Here is a 22500-nt window from a genome sequence, read left to right as displayed (position 1 = left end):
TATGCTGTAGATTGCCTTATTACCCTAACATGATAATGTTTTTAAATGTACCAGAGCCACACAGTAGAATGAATGGTCACCTAAAATAAACAAGAGAAGAACAATGAGACAATGACAACAGTTCTGACAGGGAAACACCAGGAGAGGGGTTCAGGGTGTCCATCAACTCTTCCCTTTTCACTTTCTGACCTTTGTTCTTTTATGTCTTTGTTTTAGTATGGTCAGGGCGTGAGTTGGGTGGGCGGTCTACGTTCTTTTTCTATGTTTGGTATTTCTGTGTTTGGCCTGGTATGGTTCTCAATCAGAGGAAGCTGTCGATCGTTGTCCCTGATTGAGAACCATACTTAGGCAGCCTGTTTTCACCCTTGAGTTGTGGGTGATTGTTTTCTGTTGAGTGTTTGTATCTGCACCGGACAGAACTGCTTCGGTTTCGTTCGTTCACTTTGTTGTTTTTGTTCAGTGTTCATTTACTTTATTAAAAAGATGGACACTTACCACGCTGCGCATTGGTCCTCACCTTCTTCCACCACCAACGGCCGTTACAGAATCACCCACCAACCAAGGACCAAGCAGTGTGGTATCGGGCAGCAGCGAGATCTGGACTATGTGACAGCTTGGGACGAAATAGAATGGTGGTCGGTCGACCCAGGGAGAGTGCCGGAGCACACCTGGGATTCTCTGGAGCAGTGCGAGGAGGGTTACGGGAGAATGGAGTTGGTGACACGAACACGGCAGCGCAACAGTTATGAGAGGCAGCCCCAAAAATGTATTGGGTGGGGGCACACGGGGAGTATGGCTAAGTCAGGTAGAAGACCTGAGCCAACCCTCCGTGCTTACCGTGGAGAGAGGTGGACCGGGCAGGCACCGTGTTATGCAGTGAGGCGCACGGTGTCCCCGGTGCGCAGGCATAGCCCGGTGTGTTACATCGCAGCATCTCGTATCGGCTGGGCTAGAGTGGGCATCGAGCCAGGTGCCATGAAGCCGGCTCAGCGCATCTGGTCTCCAGTGCGTGTCCTCGGCCCAGGGTATATGGCACCAGCCCTACGCACGGTGTCCCCGGTTCGCCAGCACAGCCCAGTGCGGTCCACCTAGCCGCACTGGCCGGGCTACGGGAGGTATCCAGCCAGGAAAGGTTGTGCAGGCTCGGTGGTCGAGACCTCCAGTGCGCCTCCATGGTCCGGTCTATCCGGTGCCTCCTTCACGCACCAGGCCTCCGGTGGCAGCCCCACGCATCAGGCTGTCTCTCCGTCTCCTTCTTCCAGGTGCTCCCTCCTGTCCAGCGTTGCCAGAGTCTCCCTCCTGTCCAGCCCCAGTCCGAGGTCGGCGGCGATGGTCGCCACTCTAAAGAGGCCATGGAGGCGGGTAAAGAGGCGGGTACAGACTATGGTGGAGTGGGGTCCACGTCCTGTGCCAGAGCCGCCACCCCAGAGTCGCCCGTCTGTCCTGAGCTGCCAGAGTCGCCCGTCTGTCCTGAGCTGCCAGAGTCGCCCGTCTGTCCTGAGCTGCCAGAGTCGCCCATCTGTCCTGAGCTGCCAGAGCCGCCCGTCAGTCAGGAGCTGCCAGAGCCGCCCGTCAGTCAGGAGCTGCCAGAGCCACCGTCAGTCAGGAGCTGCCAGAGCCGCCCGTCAGTCAGGAGCTGCCAGAGCCACCCCTCACTCCGGCGCTGCCGGAATCTTCCGTCCATTCGGGGCCCGCTGCTAGGGCCCCAGTCCGAGGTCGGCGGCGAGGGTCGCCACTCTAAAAAGGCCACGGAGGCGGGTTATGAGGCGGGTACAGGCTATGGTGGAGTGGGGTACACGTCCCGCGCCAGAGCCGCCACCCCGGACAGACGCCCACCCAGACCCTCCCCTATAGGTTCGGGTTTTGCGGCCGGAGTCTGCACCTTTGGGGGGGAGGGGTACTGTCACGTTCTGAACTGTTTCGGTTCACTTTGTTGTTTTTGTTCAGTGTTCATTTACTTTATTAAAAAGATGGACACTTACCACGCTGCACATTGGTCCTCACCTTCTTCCACCACCAACGGCCGTTACATCCCTCGTAATGCTGTGGGCTTGACTTTGATTGACAGCTGCCAGTCACTCTGACGAAGCCCTGAGGGAGGGGGTCAGATGGAGCACCAGTGGGGATTTTCGTGTCATCAAAGAGGAACAGTGGAAAATAGGTATGCTGAGGGGTGGGGGGGAAGAGGGAATAGACACAATCTGATCTGACCTGGTCCACTCAGCTCTCATCTACCCACCCCAGGGGTGTGTGTGTGTGTGCGGGTCATGTGCGGGTGGGTGTGTGTGGGTGTGTGCGGGTGTGTGTTCAGGTTATGCCTTTTGGCAGATTGAGAGACCCTCCTCTGTGGTAAGACCTGTTGTCCTGGAAGTTCTAAACAAGTGAGAGAGACTTGAAAAATTCTTCAAACAATCCATCTTTATTTGATATCAATAAATTATTGCAATAATGAAGCTGGTCGACGAACCACCCGTAAGTGATTTGTTGAGAGCTCTGCAATAATGAGGCTGGTCGACCCCACACTCTTGAGTGTTGGCTCATGTACTTCTACTCCCCTAAATGGAACTCCTACTCGGGTAGCTAAGGGGACATGCCCACACTGTCATGTACTGTCATGTTGTGTCTTGTCTCTGTCCTTTCCCTTCACCCTGTCTCCCTCTGCTGGTCGTTGTTAGGTTACCTTTTCTCCCCCTCTTTCCCCCAGCTGTGCCTTGTCTCCTCCTAACCACCTCGTCACCCCTTTTCCCACCTGTTCCCTTTTTCCCTCTGATTAGGTCCCTATATCTCTCTCTGTTTCTGCTCCTGTCCTTGTCGGATTCTTGTTTGTTGTGTTTCATGCCTGAACCAGACTGTCGTCATGTTTGCTGTAACCTTGTCTTGTCCTGTCGGAATCTGCCGGTCCGTCTGAGCCTACCTATGTTTGGTAATTAAAGAAGCTCTGTTTAAGTTAATTCGCTTTTGGGTCCTCATTCACGCACCGTAACAGAAGAATCCGACCAAGAATGGACCCAGCGACTTCGGATCCTCTCCACTCAGCCGTCGGGATCCAGGGAGCGATGCTAGGCAGACACGAGCAGGAATTGTCTGCTGCTCGACATGCCGTTGAGACCCTGGCCACCCAAGTCTCCAACCTCACAGAACAGGTTCACCATCTCCGCCTCGATCCACCGGCCACTTCCAGGGCTTTCGAATCTCCGGAGCCCAGAATCAATAACCCGCCGTGTTACTCTGGGGAGCCCACTGAATGCCGCTCGTTCCTCACCCAGTGTGATATTGTGTTTTCTCTCCAGCCCTACACTTTCTCCAGGAGCACTGCTCGTGTCGCCTACGTCATATCTCTCCTTATTGGACGGGCTCGTGAGTGGGGCACGACAATCTGGGAGGCAAGGGCTGAGTGTACTAACCAGTATCAGGACTTTAAGGAGGAGATGATACGGGTTTTTGATCGATCTGTTTTTGGGGAGGAGGCTTCCAGGGCCCTGTCTTCCCTATGTCAAGGTAATCGATCCATAACAGACTACTCTATTGAGTTTCGCACTCTTGCTGCCTCCAGTGGCTGGAACGAGCCGGCTTTGCTCGCTCGTTTTTTGGAGGGTCTCCGCGCAGAGGTAAAGGATGAGATTCTCTCCCGGGAGGTTCCTTCCAGCGTGGATTCCTTGATTGAACTCGCTATTCGCATTGAGCGACGGGTTGATCTTCGTCACCGAGCTCGTGGAAAGGAGCTCGCGTTCTCCGTTGCCCCCCTCTCCGCATCACTACCATCTTCCTCTGCCGGCTCGGGTGCTGAGCCCATGCAGCTGGGAGGTATCCGCATCTCGACTAAGGAGAGGGAACGGAGAATCACCAACCGCCTCTGTCTCTATTGCGGTTCCGCTGGTCATTTTGTCACTTCATGTCCAGTAAAAGGCCAGAGCTCATCAGTAAGCGGAGGGCTACTGGTGAGCGCTACTACTCCTGTCTCTCCTTCAAGATCCTGCACTACCTTGTCGGTCCATCTACGCTGGACCGGTTCGTCAGCTTCCTGCAGTGCCTTGATAGACTCTGGGGCGGAGGGCTGTTTTATGGACGAGACCTGGGCTCGGGAACATGACATTCCTCTCAGACAGTTAAAGGAGCCCACGGCCTTGTTCGCCCTGGATGGTAGTCCTCTCCCCAGGATTCAGCGTGAGACGCTACCTTTAACCCTCACTGTTTCTGGTAATCATAGTGAAACCATTTCTTTTTTAATTTTTCGTTCACCTTTTACACCTGTTGTTTTGGGCCATCCCTGGCTAGTTTGTCATAATCCTTCCATTAATTGGTCTAGTAATTCTATCCTCTCCTGGAACGTCTCTTGTCATGTGAAATGTTTAATGTCTGCTATCCCTCCTGTTTCCTCTGTCTCTTCTTCACAGGAGGAGCCTGGTGATTTGACAGGGGTGCCGGAGGAATATCACGATCTGCGCACGGTGTTCAGTCGGTCCAGGGCCACCTCTCTTCCTCCACACCGGTCGTATGATTGTAGTATTGATCTCCTTCCGGGAACCACCCCCCCCCGGGGTAGACTATACTCTCTGTCGGCTCCCGAACGTAAGGCTCTCGAAGATTATTTGTCTGTAGCTCTTGACGCCGGTACCATAGTCCCCTCCTCCTCTCCCGCCGGAGCGGGGTTTTTTTTTGTCAAGAAGAAGGACGGGTCTCTGCGCCCCTGCATAGATTATCGAGGGCTGAATGACATAACAGTGAAGAATCGTTATCCGCTTCCTCTTATGTCTTCAGCCTTCGAGATCCTGCAGGGAGCCAGGTTTTTCACTAAGTTGGACCTTCGTAACGCTTACCATCTCGTGCGCATCAGGGAGGGGGACGAGTGGAAGACGGCGTTTAACACTCCGTTAGGGCACTTTGAATACCGGGTTCTTCCTTTCGGCCTCGCTAACGCTCCAGCTGTCTTTCAGGCATTAGTCAATGATGTCCTGAGAGACATGCTGAACATCTTTGTTTTCGTTTACCTTGACGATATCCTGATTTTTTCACCGTCACTCCAGATTCATGTTCAGCACGTTCGACGTGTCCTCCAGCGCCTTTTAGAGAATTGTCTTTTTGTGAAGGCTGAGAAGTGCACTTTTCATGCCTCCTCCGTCACATTTCTCGGTTCTGTTATTTCCGCTGAAGGCATTAAGATGGATCCCGCTAAGGTCCAAGCTGTCATTGATTGGCCCGTCCCTAAGTCACGCGTCGAGCTGCAGCGCTTTCTCGGCTTCGCGAACTTCTATCGTCGTTTCATCCGTAATTTCGGTCAGGTGGCAGCTCCTCTCACAGCCCTTACTTCTGTCAAGACGTGCTTTAAGTGGTCCGTTTCCGCCCAGGGAGCTTTTGATCTCCTCAAGAATCGTTTTACATCCGCTCCTATCCTTGTTACACCTGACGTCTCTAGACAGTTCGTTGTCGAGGTTGACGCGTCAGAGGTGGGCGTGGGAGCCATTCTTTCTCAGCGCTCCCTCTCTGACGACAAGGTCCACCCATGCGCGTATTTTTCTCATCGCCTGTCGCCGTCGGAACGTAACTATGATGTGGGTAACCGCGAACTGCTCGCCATCCGGTTAGCCCTAGGCGAATGGCGACAGTGGTTGGAGGGGGCGACCGTTCCTTTTGTCGTTTGGACTGACCATAGGAACCTTGAGTACATCCGTTCTGCCAAACGACTTAATGCGCGTCAGGCGCGTTGGGCGCTGTTTTTCGCTCGTTTCGAGTTCGTGATTTCTTATCGTCCGGGCTCTAAGAACACCAAGCCTGATGCTTTGTCTCGTCTCTTCAGTTCTTCAGTAGCCTCCACTGACCCCGAGGGGATTCTCCCTGAGGGGCGTGTTGTCGGGTTGACTGTCTGGGGAATTGAGAGGCAGGTAAAGCAAGCGCTCACTCACACTCCGTCGCCGCGCGCTTGTCCTAGGAACCTTCTTTTCGTTCCCGTTCCTACTCGTCTGGCCGTTCTTCAGTGGGCTCACTCTGCCAAGTTAGCCGGCCACCCTGGCGTTCGGGGTACGCTTGCTTCCATTCGCCAGCGTTTTTGGTGGCCCACCCGGGAGCATGACACGCGTCGTTTCGTGGCTGCTTGTTCGGTCTGCGCGCAGACTAAGTCCGGTAACTCTCCTCCTGCCGGCCGTCTCAGGCCGCTTCCTATTCCCTCTCGACCGTGGTCTCACATCGCCTTAGATTTTGTCACCGGACTGCCTTCGTCAGCGGGGAAGACTGTTATTCTTACGGTTGTCGATAGGTTCTCTAAGGCGGCTCATTTCATTCCCCTTGCTAAGCTTCCTTCTGCTAAAGAGACGGCACAAATCATCATCGAGAATGTTTTCAGAATTCATGGCCTTCCGTCAGACGTCGTTTCGGACAGAGGTCCGCAATTCACGTCTCAATTTTGGAGGGAGTTTTGCCGTTTGATTGGGGCTTCCGTCAGTCTCTCTTCCGGCTTTCACCCCCAGTCTAACGGTCAAGCAGAACGGGCCAATCAGACTATTGGTCGCATCTTACGCAGTCTTTCTTTTCGCAACCCTGCGTCTTGGTCAGAACAGCTCCCCTGGGCAGAATACGCCCACAACTCGCTTCCTTCGTCTGCGACCGGGCTATCTCCTTTTCAGAGTAGCCTCGGGTACCAGCCTCCGCTGTTCTCATCTCAGTTCGCCGAGTCCAGCGTCCCCTCCGCTCAGGCTTTTGTCCAACGTTGCGAGCGCACCTGGAAGAGGGTCAGGTCTGCACTTTGCCGTTATAGGACGCAGACTGTGAGGGCTGCTAATAAGCGTAGAACTAAGAGTCCTAGATATTGTCGCGGTCAGAGAGTTTGGCTCTCCACTCAGAACCTTCCCCTTAAGACGGCTTCTCGCAAGTTGACCCGGTTCATTGGTCCGTTCCGTATTTCTCGGGTCATTAATCCTGTCGCAGTTCGACTTCTTCTTCCGCGATACCTTCGTCGCGTCCACCCGGTCTTCCATGTCTCCTGCATCAAGCCCGTCCTTCGCGCCCCCGCTCGTCTTCCCCCCCCCCCCCCATCCTTGTCGAGGGCGCACCCATCTACAGGGTCCGTAGAATTTTGGACATGCGTCCTCGGGCCCGTGGTCACCAGTACCTCGTAGATTGGGAGGGGTACGGTCCTGAGGAGAGGAGTTGGGTTCCCTCTCGGGACGTGCTGGACGTGCTGGACCGTGCGCTGATCGAGGATTTCCTCCGTTGCCGCCAGGTTTCCTCCTCGAGTGCGCCAGGAGGCGCTCTGTGAGTGGGGGGGTACTGTCATGTACTGTCATGTTGTGTCTTGTCTCTGTCCTTTCCCTTCACCCTGTCTCCCTCTGCTGGTCGTTGTTAGGTTACCTTTTCTCCCCCTCTTTCCCCCAGCTGTGCCTTGTCTCCTCCTAACCACCTCGTCACCCCTTTTCCCACCTGTTCCCTTTTTCCCTCTGATTAGGTCCCTATATCTCTCTCTGTTTCTGCTCCTGTCCTTGTCGGATTCTTGTTTGTTGTGTTTCATGCCTGAACCAGACTGTCGTCATGTTTGCTGTAACCTTGTCTTGTCCTGTCGGAATCTGCCGGTCCGTCTGAGCCTACCTATGTTTGGTAATTAAAGAAGCTCTGTTTAAGTTAATTCGCTTTTGGGTCCTCATTCACGCACCGTAACACACACACATACCAGTCTGGCAGGTTAACAGCTAGAGCAGTGTGATTCAGGTGAAATAACCCAGTGTCCTCCCAAACATGGCGATGATGCAGAAAGCGCATTTCCTGTGGCTTCACCCCAGGGAGGGCGATAGTGGCTGATATTTTAGTCCTCCATGGGACTGCGGTCAAGTTGGTCAAGTTGGTTGAGTTCAGCTTTTCTGCTCTCTGTTGTTTGCCTGTTCCAAGCACCCATACTCCAGCTTTAATGAGGAGGATGAACACGAAAGCAACAAACATGATGCGTAGAGTCTGGTCCTGGTCCTCCCATGACCATCTAGACTGCACCTGGTGGTGGCTCCTCCTCTGGTACATCCTCAGCTGGATCGTGTGGCACTTTCCGTCAGTGGCTGGCGTGGATCCACGTAGATCTCTCAGACACACGAACAGTGGTTGGAGTGGTCAGCAATACCTGGAATGGTCCAGTCCACCTCCTCAGATCCTTGACTACCACCCAATCACCTGGCTGTAGCTGGCACAGGATCCCCACTAATGGCTGAGGCAACGATGCTTTCACCCTGGGAAAAATAGCCTTCAGAACGTTGTTTAGAGCAGGACAGTAACTTACATAACATCATCGCAGACCAACAGGGTCAGCTTGTTCAGTGGGAAAGGGGTGTTTAGCATTCTCATAGGTCTGCTAGTCAGTATCATATGAGGTGCCAACCCAATCATCCTGTGGGCTTGCCCTCATAAACATCAGTGTCAGGGGCATTACTGTGACCCAGGGGAGGCCAGTCTCTGCCATGAGTTTCACCATGTACATTTTTAGGGTCTGACCAGGCAGTATTTGTACCCCTGGCATGGTGTCAACTCAATGAAATCCATCATCACATGTTCAAATTGTCCTTCTGGGGTTGGGCAGACACAGGCATGGGAATCCCCCTTCCTGCATTGTTATTCCTACAAATCACACATTTTGCACAATATTGTTCATCAAACACAGAAAATCCAGGTGCAAACCAAAAATGATTTACAAAATCTACCCCTCCCCCCTTTGACACATGGTCCTGGCCATGTGCCAACTTTGCCAGGTAGGAAAAACACGAACATGGTAGGGTTGGGAGCCCAGCCGGACCCAACCTCAGTTTCTGCAACCTGTCATATGTACACAACCTCTTCTACTTCCTCAACTCGACAGGACAGAGGATTGCAAGTCAAAGATGTCAGTAGGAGAGAAGAGATTCTGAACAGGAACCGCAATCATCTGCAACACAGGCAAATCGAGTGACACAGCTGCTGCTTTGGCTGCCAAATAAGCCATTGAGTTGCCCTTGAAGACAGGATCAAAATGATTAGTATGAGCCAAACATTGACATACAGCTATTGCAGAAGGGAGAATAATAGCTTTCAAAAAGTTATTTTGAGGGAGAAATAGTTTCCCCAGAGGATGTGAGGAACCCACACTATTCAAAATCATGTACTTCCCCAAATGTATACTGGCTATCAGTGTAGATAGTAACTGACTTTCACCGGTATGCAAGCTTTTGTGAGTACAAGAAGTTCTACAACCTGCGCTGAGAGATGTGGTGGAAATGTAGCACTCTCAAGAGTGGTTGCAGCTGTAGTTACTGCATACACAACCAATAGTTCTCCTTTCTCAGATCTCCAAGCCAAGCCATCTACAAAAATGTCCAATTCAGCATTCAACAAAGGAACATCAGTTAAGTCTGACCTTGGTTTTGCGACAAGCTCAACTAGAGCTGTGCAGTCGTGGGGTTCTCCGTCTTCTTCAGTTGGCAACAATGTAGCTGAATTCAACACAGTGCATCTTTCCAGGGTTACATAAGACAGGGTTAGCAACACATTCTTATAGTGGAGCAGCCTTGCTCGAGTCAGATGAGCCATCTTAGTCTGTGAGATGAGAGCATGAACAACGTGAGGAACATGCACAGTTAGTTGCCACATAGCCACAATGTCAGCACATGCAAGTACAGCTTCAGTAGCTGCAGCCACAGCTCTCAAGCAACAAACCAGACCTCTCGCCACACTATCTAATTGCTTAGAATAGTAACCAACTGGTCTCTGCTTCCCCCCATGATCTTGTGTCAGCACAGGTGATATGAAACCATTCTTCTCACACAACAGATTGAAAGGTTTAGAATGGCCAGGGAGACCCAAACAGGGAGAGGTAGTCATGAGCTGTTTCAGTTTCATCAGGGCAGTCAGCCCTTCAGGGGTCCATTTGATCTTGTCATTCATAGCCATTTTGTGGCCATAGATGAGGTCAGAGAGAGGCTGGGCAACCTCAGCATAGTCAGGCAGCCACGCCCTACAATACCCTGCCATACCAGTCAATGGCATCATGTGCTGTTTGGTGGGACAGAGAATTGCTCTCTCTGGACCCAGCTGCATGTCATTTGGGGTGATATCATGTCCCAAGTACTTTACAGTTTGGGAGACAAGTTGCAACTTAATTTTTTATACTTTGTGGCCATTCTTTGCTAGAATAGTCAACAGAGCTCTTGTGTCAGTTTTCCACGTCTCCAAGGTCTCAGAGAACAATCAGAGCACATGTCATCAACATACTGTATTAGACTGCTCCCCTCCGGGGGAATGAAACCTTTTTTTCACTAATGCAGCTGAAATAATTGCGGGGGATTCAGTAAAGCCCATAGGCGCGACCGTCCACGTACAATGGCACCCGAGAAACAAAAAGGAAAACCAGAAATGTAACTCTGGTGCAACCAGAATGCTAAAACATGCATTAGCCAGATCCATAACAGAAAACCAATTAGCTGTGGCTGGAACTGCTGACAGTGGGTTGGGAACCACTGGGGCACAAGCATAGACAGCCTGATTAACTGGCAAACTCAATAAAACACCAATCCCCTGAGGCTTTTCTTACTGGCAAGATAGGGTTATTGCAAGGTGACTCTGGACACAGGACTAAGGCTCCCTTCTCTACCAATTAAGCATGGACAGGGGTAATACCCTTGATTGAATACCCTTGATTGAGTGGATACTGTGCTTTGGAGGGCCGGTGGGTTCCTTTAGGTGCTACCACAAGAGGTTCCACCCACTTCCCAAAATCACACTTGTCCACTGCCATAAGCAGTCAGGACCCCTCTCAACAAGGGTGAGTCCTCACTCAAAAGCATGATGTATGTGGCGGATGGAGGTTGCTCAAGTTCAACTGGAGTATCCCAGTTGAACGGGTAACAAAATGTTAGTGTGCTGGGTGAAGATGCTGACACATCTGGATGCATTTCCCAATCTGTAGCTCCCATCAGACCCTTCATCTATACCCTAGTATCCGCCCGCTCAACTCTGTCTGATTTAGCAAGGGACACATAAGGAGTACTGTCTTCAAACAGGTAGAGCTTTTTCTGTGCAGGGGTGAAATGAACCTCTGAAGAACAAAAATCACTGCTACAGTACAACCCCTCACACTGCACTGACTCTTCATCTACACTGTGAAAACCATTCCTTCTCATAGCATAAATCCCTTGTCAATGGTGAGAAATGGGAAGTGCAATGTAAGCCTGTCTCAGACATGAAACTGCACTCGTGGCCCCAAAAGCTTTTTGCCATTGAGAAAACACGAGCAATATTGGGTACCTCATCGTTAACATCACATGCATAATATCAGTCACAAAACTCAGACATCAGCATCAATTGCTCCCCTTCTTCATCCTCATGTATAACTGTGAGCCCAGTGGGTCCACACGTTATGTTAACACCCAATTTGCATGTGAGGTCTCTGCCCATCAGATTGACAGGACAGTGGTCAGAGTAGAGAAATTGATGCTGGCACTGCTCCTTAGAAAATGAGACTGGCAAGGGCATGGTAACGTGTTCCCTGAAAGGGAGACCCAAAGCCCCTAATGTTTTGACTGTTTCACTAGACATGGAGGTTTCATCATAGCTTTACAGTTGATCACAGACATTGCAGCCCCAGTATCAACAAGAAAAATGACTGCCTCACCATTGACGCAAGCCTCCACTGTTGGCTCAATTCTAGGGAGAGTATAGCTCTTTATCAACAATTGTTCCGGCATTTCTGTTAGCTCAACTTCGTCTGTCCCTGTCTCATCATCAAGTCAATTTTCTCCCTCCTGTTCTTGGCCTGGCCCTGGGTTATACAGGGTCATCTGTGTAGGCTGGCCCAACTGCCATTGCCCAGGTCGACCTCTTCCATGGGGGCCCTCTTGGGGCCGCCACTGCTGTTGAGGCTGAGATTGACCACTAGTTTGGTGGTGGGATGCCACAGTCCTGAAGCTAATGCTGGCCCATGTCCTCTAGGGGCCCCCCTTGGGGCTCTTCTGACTCTTGGTCCACTCCTGCCTCGACCTCTTCCACCCATCTGAGCTCCAGTCTGAAGTGCTTGATCACATTGAGCTGAGAAATGGCCAGGTTGCCTACATGTGAAACAGTTTCCCGGCTTAGTCTTACCCCCACGACCCTTCCCAGCCCCTCCTTTGGCTGGCGCCTGGCCTTGGTAGAAAGTCAAATGAGCAGCTTGTAGCTTCTGGGTCGTCACCTTCTCTTCCTTCTTCTTCCACGTCTTTTGGATCCACCCGACAGGCTGTCAAAACGTGTGTCCTGCCTCTCCTCTCTGGTGTCAACTTCTTCTGTAGTCTGGTTTTACTCGCTGGGGGAGGAGATGACTTTGACCCCGACTGTGATGATGTGTCGCTGTCGTCCTCCACAGCCGAGCTGCTCGGGCCTCCCATCTGGGGGAAGGGGTTAATGCTCTTTCTTTCCTTTGGCTCCCTCAGCAACTTCTTTATTTCTTGACAGCTTTGGAGTTCCTCCCATCATGTCTGCCAGGCCAGTGAGTGGTTTGGCCACCACATCTGTCAACAGGGAGGCGGCTTGCGGTAAGGGCGGGGGCGTAAGCACTGGTGCAGTAGGTGGCAGGGGCTCCAGCAGGGCAGGCGGAGGAGGAGAGAGGGGCAGCCCATTGTCCACTGGCAACACTGGGTAGAGGTTAGGAGGAGAAGAGTAGGGAGGAGGAAAATCTCTCTCATCATCTTTCCTATTCTTCCTCATGGTTTCTTCTTTCCCCTTCCTATCTTCCCCCTCAGTCTGTATTGCCATGTTCTGATGCGGCAGACCCCTAAATGGGTCTTGTCTTTCTGTACGCCTTTCTGCCTCTCTCTCCCATTTCCTAAATTTAGCCCAGTCTATTTTATCCCCTTTTCCTTTTTTCTTTCCCTCATGTTCTGTTAGTCTTCCCCTTACTTCTTCTAACAGTGTCACACTCAGTGTCCCTGTCAGTGGAAAACCACCTTCCCTATGCCACAATTGCACCTGGTCCAGAACGTCCCTTCCCCACTTATCTGCCCCACTTATCTGGGTCCCGTCAGGGGGTTTGGCAGGCCGTCTCCTTTGCTCCCTTGTGCTCCCATGGTTTCTGTTTCATGCTCACACAAACACATAACACAGAACACATACAGACGGAACAGAAAAAAACGTCTTTAACCCTTTCACAAGTACCATCACACGGGTGTGATCGTTCCACAGTGGTCCCTGAAGCGTACGATCACACCCGTGTGATTAGAACACTCATTTAGAATGCTCATTTAGAACGGCCAGTTTCGAATGACGCAACAATCAGCGTTTGAGCTGGCCACATTTTTTTCAGAAACTATTTACACAAACACAGTCCTTACAAAGTTATGTCCAGAATGTGAGCAGTTTATTTTTGTATGCAAAATTTTTTGGATGCAATGTTCAGATATTCACAGAAGTATATATAGCATAACACAATCATCCTAACCGGAAAAAGGTAGGCTACATTTGTCCTAGTGCTAACCGAGGAAAGACTGACCCAACACAAGCAGTCATATTTTCTAACTCTCGTCTGACATAAACTACAATATGAATTAGCTAATAGCAATTATTATGTATAATTAATCAACTCACGTGTGAGCTCACCATTGATCAAAATAACTAGGTAAAACACTTTATAGAAATCGAAAGTAATCCGACGATTAGTTTCAGCGCACAGCCATGCATTTTTTCCTCACAGAAACCGAAGATAATAAGAGAAGACAGATGAGTTTGGTCTGTTTATAGTATGCATGTTGAAGGTGTGTGTCATCTACCGTCGTTCACATCCCACCATTAATTTCCGGAAGTCCTCAAAAGATGTGTGTACTCTTACTCACCTCATTTTGTTATAACATCTTTGGTCAAACAGAGTGAAACCCAGAATGCATTGTATGTCAACAAACATGGCTACACAGCTGGAATTAGCTTAGCTCATCATAATCAGTACAACCTTCAAAAAAGTATTTTACACACATAATATGTGCCCATTACAATCTGTGCAAGAATCGGAATGCATGATTTTTCACCTAGAATTGAAAACGTGAATAAAACCGTAAATACACAAATAATTGCTACACAAAACATTTTCTGATAGTGATTTATTGATACAAGTGACGCGTGCCGGCAGTCAACCACGTAACCTCCCACTCTGCGCCATTCAGTGTTGTTGTTTATGTCTTTAGCTAGTGAGCTAAGCTGTAGCATTAACAATGTCTTTCAAAAGGAGATGGAAATTCTGGAGATTAAAAAAAAAAAATCAGACAATGAGTCTGAGTATGAAAGTCAGGAATCAGATTCTGACAGTCAGGAGCTGCCCCCCAACCTTGTAGCCATTGAGAACCCTGAATCTGAATTTCCCTTGTCCACTGACGAAGTGCCAGATCCCTTTAAAGATGCTGGTGGTGATCAGCCAGTCAGCTCCAAAGATGTCCAGCTCCAGTTATGATATTGGCAAATAATGTTTGTGATTTCTGAAAGTACAGAATAAAGAGGAATTATTAATTAGAATACAATATAAGGATATAGCAATAAAACAATACTACAAAGAAGTAACATAAACACTGCTATAAAAAATAGTTTATTGCATTGACAAAATCACAGATTTGAGTTATAACAGTAAGAAACTAACTTTTGAGCTCCACAAGGAGGCAAGGTAGGGCAGAACAGAGCTATGCTGAATAGACCAAATAAACAAACCATGGTCATATTTTCTAGTTATTTAACCAGGCAAGTCATTTAAGAACAAATTATTATTTACAATGATGGCCTACTCCGGCCAAACTCGGACAATTGTGCGCTGCACTATGGGACTCCCAATCAGTTGTGATACAGCCTGGATTTGAACCAGGGTGTCTGTAGTGACACCTCTAGCACTAAGATGCAGTGCCATAGACCGCTGTGCCACTTGGGAGTCATAAGGCCAGGGAGCTTCAAAATACAACACAAGCTAATAGTTCTCTGACGCAACTAGCATTGTTTTACAGAGCTAATAGAATAATGTAGCTACGTAAGCACAATTGACTACAACACCATAAAGGTTATAAACGCAGGGCGGCAGGGTAGCCTAGTGGTTGGTTGTGGACTAGTGTTGGACTAGTAACCGGAAGGTTACAAGTTCAAACCCCCGAGCTGACAAGGTACAGATCTGTCGTTCTGCCCCGGGTAGTTAACCCACTGTTGCTAGGCTGACATTGAAAATAAGAATTTGTTCTTAACTGACTTGCCTAGTTAAATAAAGATAATAAAATGTGTAACATTACCTCACGTGTCTGCGGTTATAAGGAGTATATTATGATCCATACATACAGTGAGCTACAGCAGAAACGGCATATGGAGACTATTATAACGTAATAAGGCACTTACTTTGATAGAAACGCAGCCTGGATTTGAACCAGGGAGTCTGAAGCACTGATGTGCTGTGCCACGTGGCAGTCATAAGGCCAAGTAGCTTCAAAATACAACACAATATAATTCTTCTCTGACGCAATTAGCATTGTTTTACAGAGCTAATAGAAGAATGTAGCTTCATAAGCACGATTGACTATAACACCATAAAGGTTATAAAATGAGTAACGTTACCTCACGTGTCCGCGGTTATAAGGAATATACACAAATATATAATGCTCCATACATACAGTACACTACAATAGAAATGTGGAATGGAAAATGGAAAATGTGAACACGTGTGCAGATCCTGTTCTGACGGGAGATGAGCAAATGTCTGCAAACGTGAACTGCACAAACAATTGGGAAGTGCTTGGGGAATTTTGTCCGTGCCAGAAATGTCCCAAAAATGTAACTGTCCGCAAAAGTACAAATTACTTTTTTTATGTGAATGAATGAGGAGGTGGAACACACCTAAATTCAAACTGGTTTTAGAAAATAAAAACTTGTTAGAAAATCATTTGAAATTGAAGTTGAAGCAGCCTATAAATAGAAACTGCTGCGTGCTTAAGTTTGAGGGCAGCGCTGATAAAATGTACTGTTACGTATCAATCACATTCTGGAATGGAGAGAACATTCTAACATCACGTGCATAAAAAACTCCCGCTGGGGGCGACCGTTAGAGATATTTGGAACTCACGCATGAAAGGGTTATAATATTTTTTTCTTCTGCTAACTAGACTCTACCGAGCCATAGGGGAGTAGTTGGGTCCCCGTTAAAATATTGTTTTATTAACTTCTTGGCGCACCCATCCCGTTAGCGGGATCATTTTCATCAACATCCACTGAATTACAGAGCGCCAAATTCATGAAATCACAAGTGCAATATAGCAAAACACAGCTTAGCTTGTTGTTAATCCACCTGGCGTGTCAGATTTCAAAAAAGCTTTACAGCTAAAGCAAACCAAGCGTTTATGTATCTCTCAGCAGACAAAACATTACAAACAGCTAGCAGCATAAGTAGATTGGTCACGAAAGTCAGAAAAGCAATAAAATGAATCGCTTATCTTTGATGATCTTCGGATGTTTGCACTCACGAGACTCCAAGTTACACAGTAAATGTTCCTTTTGTTCCATAAAGATTATTTTTATATCCAAAATATCTCCATTTGGTTGGTGCGTTTTGTTCACAAATCCACAGGCTCAAATGGTCACGACGGGGCAGACGAAAATAGTATCCGTAAAGTTCGTAGAAACATGTCAAATGTTTTTTTATAATCAATCCTCAGGTTGTTTTTACAATAAATAATCAATATTATTTCAACCGGACCATAACTTTTTCAATAGGAGAGAGAGAGAAAATGTCTGCTCCAAGCTGTTGCGCAAACAAAACCCTGCTGGCACCCAGCCATCCACTGACGCGATGTGATCGTTCTCGCTCATTTTTCAGAATAAAAGGCTGAAACTATGTCTAAAGACTGTTCACACCACGTGGAAGCCATAGGGAAAGGAATCTGGTTGATATCCCTTTAAATGGAGGGAATGCATGCAATGGAACAGTGAGCTTTCAAAATAAGAGGCACTTCCTAGTTGGATTTTCCTCAGGTTTTCGCCCGCAATATCAGTTCTGTTATACTCACAGACAATATCTTGACAGTTTTGGAAACTTCAGAGTGTTTTCTATCATAATTATATGCATATTCTAGCTTCTGGGCCTGAGAAATAGGCAGTTTAATTTGGGTACGTTTTTCATCCAAACATCAAAATACTGCCCCCTACACTCAACAGGTTAAAGGTCCAAATGCAGGATGTTGTCTCCACACAGGCTCGTCACCCACGGCAATCACCGTAGTGTAGCGTCTTCCATTCCTATCCAAATACACAAAACTGCCTACTGAGTACCCATGTCTTCTACTTAAGTTTGTAACATGTTCCCAGAAATCCAGTATTAATTCATATTTTCTAATTTCCACCACAGGAGATGTACCAGGTAAAGGGAAACATTCACAATAACACCTTACTAATGTAACCCAGGGCATACCCTTCAAACACAACTAAAAACACCAATAAAACCACAACAGGAATGAACTCACCAGGTAAAGAAACCCACTCAGGAGAAACTCACGCACTGGACTTTTGTTCTTACACAACCTCACCAGTCCTGCTGAGATCAACCAGCCATGGCCATGGACTTTGGTTAGCCCTCAACTGTCTAGTTAAACAATTATGTTTAAGGATTTACTCACTTAAAAACACTCTTATCAACTCAGCACAGTCCTGCTAGCCACCCCAGCCATGGCCTTCCCACTAGGAGATCCACGCTCTGGGCGTACCCTAAAACAGGGGCTTAAACTGTTGAGAACCATCCAAGCTCACCTCTCTCAATGTTTCTATGTTCGGATTATGGTATCCACCCACCCACCCTGCTGCCTCTTGAATCCTTAGGCGGGTCTCAGCTGCTCCTTCAGGAATGCGTCTTCTCTGAGATCCCAATTTGTAATCCCCTGTAAATGTTTACCCAGGTCCTCAGGAGCGGTCAGTAAGTGAAGTTACATATCTCATTCTCGTCGCTAAGAATGTCGTGGAAGTTCTAATCAAGTGGTAGAGACTTGGATAATTTTTCAAACAATCAATCTTTATTTGATATTGATTCATTATTTCAATAATCGACCCTACCCTCTTGAGTGTTGGGCCGAAAGCTCTGACATACAGAAATAAAGAGAGGTCTTAAATAGTAGACCTGTAAATGCTTAGTCATGGTTGGTTCCACCACAAATGTCTCAATGTGTGAAACCAACCGATATCTACTGGATGAGGTGGCCAAATATTCAGTCCTCTGTGTTCCCATGCGAGTACTAAGAACGGGTTGTTCTTAGAATAGAGGATGAGGAGAGACTTTGTTTGAAACAGACAGGTTTCAGAGTACAGAGGGTGGGGGTAGAACACAAGATGTGCACAGCCATGGTGGATTAGGTATAGAGTTATGTGAAAACAGCAATTTACACAACCAGAATAACAGAATTGTACATAGCTATCATTTAAAGTAATGGTAATACAAATGTTTTCCCCACACTGGTTCCAGAGCCAGGGAAGGGAGGGGAGGAGGTGTAGGGGCAGGACAGACATTGAGTTACAGCCCTCCAGGCTCCACCATGTATCCTACTCTAACAGCAGGTCACCTTCCTTCACCAGACAGTGACAGAGCCTAACATTCAGAGACACACACAGTAGCAATTCAGCCTAATACACATAGACGTAACATTTGAAACAAGGTCTAGTTGTGTCCGCAACCGGACTAGATTGTGAACGATTATTGGCAGAATGCATTGTTTGACTGACATGAGGGTTGTAAACACGCCCCCCCCAAATTATTCATACTCGAGTTTGAGTTTGTTTAGCAGAGGCTGTATACAGTTGAAGTCGGAGGTTTACATACACTTAGGTTGGAGTTATTAAAACTCGTTTTTCAACCACTCCACAAATTTCTTGTTAACAAAGTATAGTTTTGGCAAGTCGGTTAGGACATCTACTTTGTGCATGACACAAGTGGGTCAGAAGGTTACATCCACTAAGTTGACTGTGCCTTTAATGACTCAAGAGTCATGCGTTGCTTGTTGTAGGGAGCTCTGTAGATTGTTCCATACGTAATATCATCGGCTTCATTGACAAACAATTAGAAAGACACACCTCAAATCATGACAGAGAAGAGGAGAGAGGGAGAGGAAGGAGGAGAGAGAAATAGTTGAGTTGTTCATTTGGTCTGCCGGCTGCAATGAGTCCTGCAGCAGGATTGATACATGCTCCAGAGACGTGTTCAGACTAACAACTACCTGTCATATATTACGCCTGTAGGGAAATAGATCATGCTGAAGGCAGCATAGAGAAAAAAACACATGTTTCTAACAAATAAATGATTGCATGGTGCAGGAATAAATTAAATTAGTTTATTATTGAATGTTATGTTGGACACAGCTAATAGAACCAAAAACCTACAGTTGATGTCGGAAGTTTACATACACCTTAGCCAAATACATTCAAACTCAGTTTTTCACAATTCCTGACGTTTAATCAGAGTAAAAATGCCCTGTCTTAGGTCAGTTAGAATCACCACTTTATTTTAAGAATGTGAAATGTCAGAATAATTGTCGAGAGAATGATTTATTTCAGCTTTTATTTCTTTCATCACATTCCCAATGGGTCAGAAGTTTACATACACTCAATTAGTATTTGGTAGCATTGAATTTAAATTGTTTAACTAGCCGTCCACAAGCTTCCCACAATAAGTTGGGTGAATTTTGGCCCATTTCTCCTGACAGAGCTGGTGTAACTGAGTCAGGTTTGTAGGCCTCCTAGCTCACACAATCTTTTTCAGTTCTGCCTACAAATCTTCTCTAGGATTGAAGTCAGGGCTTTGTGATGGCCACTCCAATACCTTGACTTTGTTGTCCTTAAGCCATTTTGCCACAACTTTGGAAGCATGTTTGGGGTCATTGTCCATTTTTGAAGATCAATTTGTGACCAAGCTTTAAATTCCTGACTGATGTCTTGAGATGTTACTTCAATATCTCCACATAATTTTACTTCCTCATGATGCCATCTATTTTGTGAAGTGCACCAGTCCCTCCTGCAGCAAAGCACTCCCACAACATGATGCTGCCATCCCCGTGCTTCATGGTTGTTCTTTGGCTTGTAATCTCCCCCTTTCTCCTCCAAACATAACGATGGTCATTATGGCCAAAGAGGTCTATTTTTGCTTCTTCAGACCAAAGGACATTTCTCCAAAAAGTACAATCTTCGTCCCAATGTGCAGTTGCAAACCGTAGTCTGGCTTTTATTTTGGAGTAGTGGCTTCTTCCTTGCTGAGTGGCCTTTCAGGTTATGTTGATATAGGATGAATTTTACAGATACACTTTTAATTGACTCAAATTATGTCAGTTAGCCTTTCAGAATATTCTAATAATTTTATGGAATTTTCCAAGCTGTTTAACTTCAGTAGTGTAGGGGGCAATATTTTCACTTCCGGATGAAAAGTGTGCCCAAAGTAAACTGCCTGCTACTCAGGCCCAGAATCTAGGATATGCATATAGTTGGTAGATTTGGATAGAAAACACTCTAACGTTTCCGAAACTGTTAAAATAATGTCTGTGAGTATAACAGAACTGATTTGGCATGCGAAAACCTGAGAAAAATCCATCCAGAAAGTGGGATTTTTTTTATGTTTGTAGTTTTCTATTGAATGCCATTACAGTATCCACTAACCTAGGACTCACTTCCTATGGCTTCCACTAGATCAACAGTCAACAGTCCTTAGAAATTGTTTCAGGCTTGTATTATGAAAAATGAGAGAGTAAGACCACTCTGAATGAGTGGACCAAACAGTGTCCCAGAGGTTTTTTATGCGCATGACCGAGAGCGCGCCTTTCTTGTTTACCTTTTATATTGACGACGTTATTGTCGGTTTGAAATATGATCGATTATTTAGGCTAAAAACAACCTCAGGATTGATTATAAACATTGTTTGACATGTTTCTACGAACTTTACGGATACTATTTGGAGTTTTTGTCTACCTGTTGTGACTGTGTTTGAGCCTGTGGATTACTGAACAAAACACGCAAACAAAACTGAGGTTTTTGGATATCAACAGGGACTTTATTGAATAAAACAAACATTTATTGAGTAAATGGGAGTCTTGTAAGTGCAACCATATGAAGATCATCAAAGGTAAGTGATTAATTTTATCGCTATTTCTGACTTTTGTAACTCCTACTTTGCTGGTAACTGTTTGTAATGATTTGTCTGCTGGGCGCTGTTCTCAGATAATCGCATGGTATGCTTTCGCCGTAAAGCCTTTTTGAAATCTGACACAGTGGTTGGACTAACAGGAAGTTAATCTTTAAACCGATGTATAACACTTGTATGTTTTATGAATTTTTATAATGAGTATTTCTGTTTTTGAATTTGGCACGTTGCAATTTCCCTAGATGTTGGTCAGGTGTTAGTGGGTACCTTCTTTGGGATAGTGGGCAGTATTTGGAAGTTTGGATGAATGAGGTGCCCAAAGTAAACTGCCTGTTACTCAGGCCCAGAAGCTAGGATATGCATATAATTGGTAGTATTGGATAGAAAACACTCTACAGTTTCCAAAACTGTTAAAATAATGTCTATGAGTATAACATAACTGATATGGCAGGCAAAACCCGAGGACAATCCATCCAGAATCTTTTTTTTCACCTCACCAATGATTACAATGGCTGTCAATGGGAATATAAAATGAATACCTCCGAGATTGCAGTTCCTAGGGATTCCACTAGATGTCAACAGTCTTTGGAAAGAGTTTCAGGCTTGTTTTTTGAAAAATTAGCTAGAATTTGTAGTTTTTGTAAGTGGCTCCCATTTTGGCTGTAGTGTATGTAGCGTGTTCCGGTGAGGGTGCGCACTTCTTTATTTATCTCCTGTAATGAACATACTATTCTCCGTCTTAAATTGTATTGTTTATTTACATATTAGGGTACGATTATTGATTAGAAACGTTGTTTGACTTGTTTGGAAGAAGTTTATTGGTAACTTACGGGATTCATTTGTATGCATTTTGAATGAGGGAAACCGGTGGATTACTGAGTCAAGTGCGCCAAGTAAACTGACTTTTTTTGGGGGGATATAAAGAAGGCCTTTATCGAACAAAATGACCATTTGTTATGTAGCTGGGACCCTTGTGATTGCAACCAGATGAGGATCTTCAAAGGTAAGTCATTTATTTTATCGCTATTTCTGACTTTTGTGACGCCACTGCTTGGTTGGAAAATGTATGTAATGCTTTTGTGTGCGGGGTGCTGTCCTCAGATAATCGCATGGTGTGCTTTCGCCGTAAAGCCTTTTTGAAATCTGACAAAGCGGCTGGATTAACAAGAAATTAAGCTTTTAAATGTTGTATGACTCTTGTATTTTCATGAATGTTTAATATTACAATTTTTATAATTTGAATTTCGCGCTCTGCAATTTCACCGGATGTTGTCGAGGCTGAGCGTACGCCTATCCCAAAGAGGTTTTTAATCTAACAATATTATGCTTATCTTTATAAAAAAATATTTGGATTGAAAATGTACGAATTGACCTCCTTCTGTATGCCTATATCTGTATAGCAGTAGTATCTGACA

General features: G+C 46.6%; 1 long non-coding RNA gene across 2 annotated transcripts in view; it reads left to right on the top strand.

The window, feature by feature from the left end:
• Positions 1 to 22500, top strand: part of LOC149976056 (uncharacterized) — a 54984-nt gene that overhangs the window by 14563 nt on the left and 17921 nt on the right. Inside the window, exon 1 of one of the 2 annotated variants that reach the window (XR_016487984.1) lies at positions 2069 to 2161. The exons of the other annotated variant lie outside the window; for it this stretch is intronic. This is a non-coding gene — a long non-coding RNA (uncharacterized LOC149976056). Of the gene's footprint in view, positions 1 to 2068; positions 2162 to 22500 lie in introns of those variants that run through there. 2 annotated transcript variants of the gene reach the window in all.

This window comes from Oncorhynchus mykiss, chromosome 17, assembly GCF_057628025.1.
Source record: "Oncorhynchus mykiss isolate SJ-2025 chromosome 17, ASM5762802v1, whole genome shotgun sequence".
Lineage (NCBI taxonomy): Eukaryota > Metazoa > Chordata > Actinopteri > Salmoniformes > Salmonidae > Oncorhynchus > Oncorhynchus mykiss.
The sequence above is the reverse complement of the archived record's forward strand: the minus strand, read 5'-3'. Positions and strand labels throughout refer to the sequence as shown.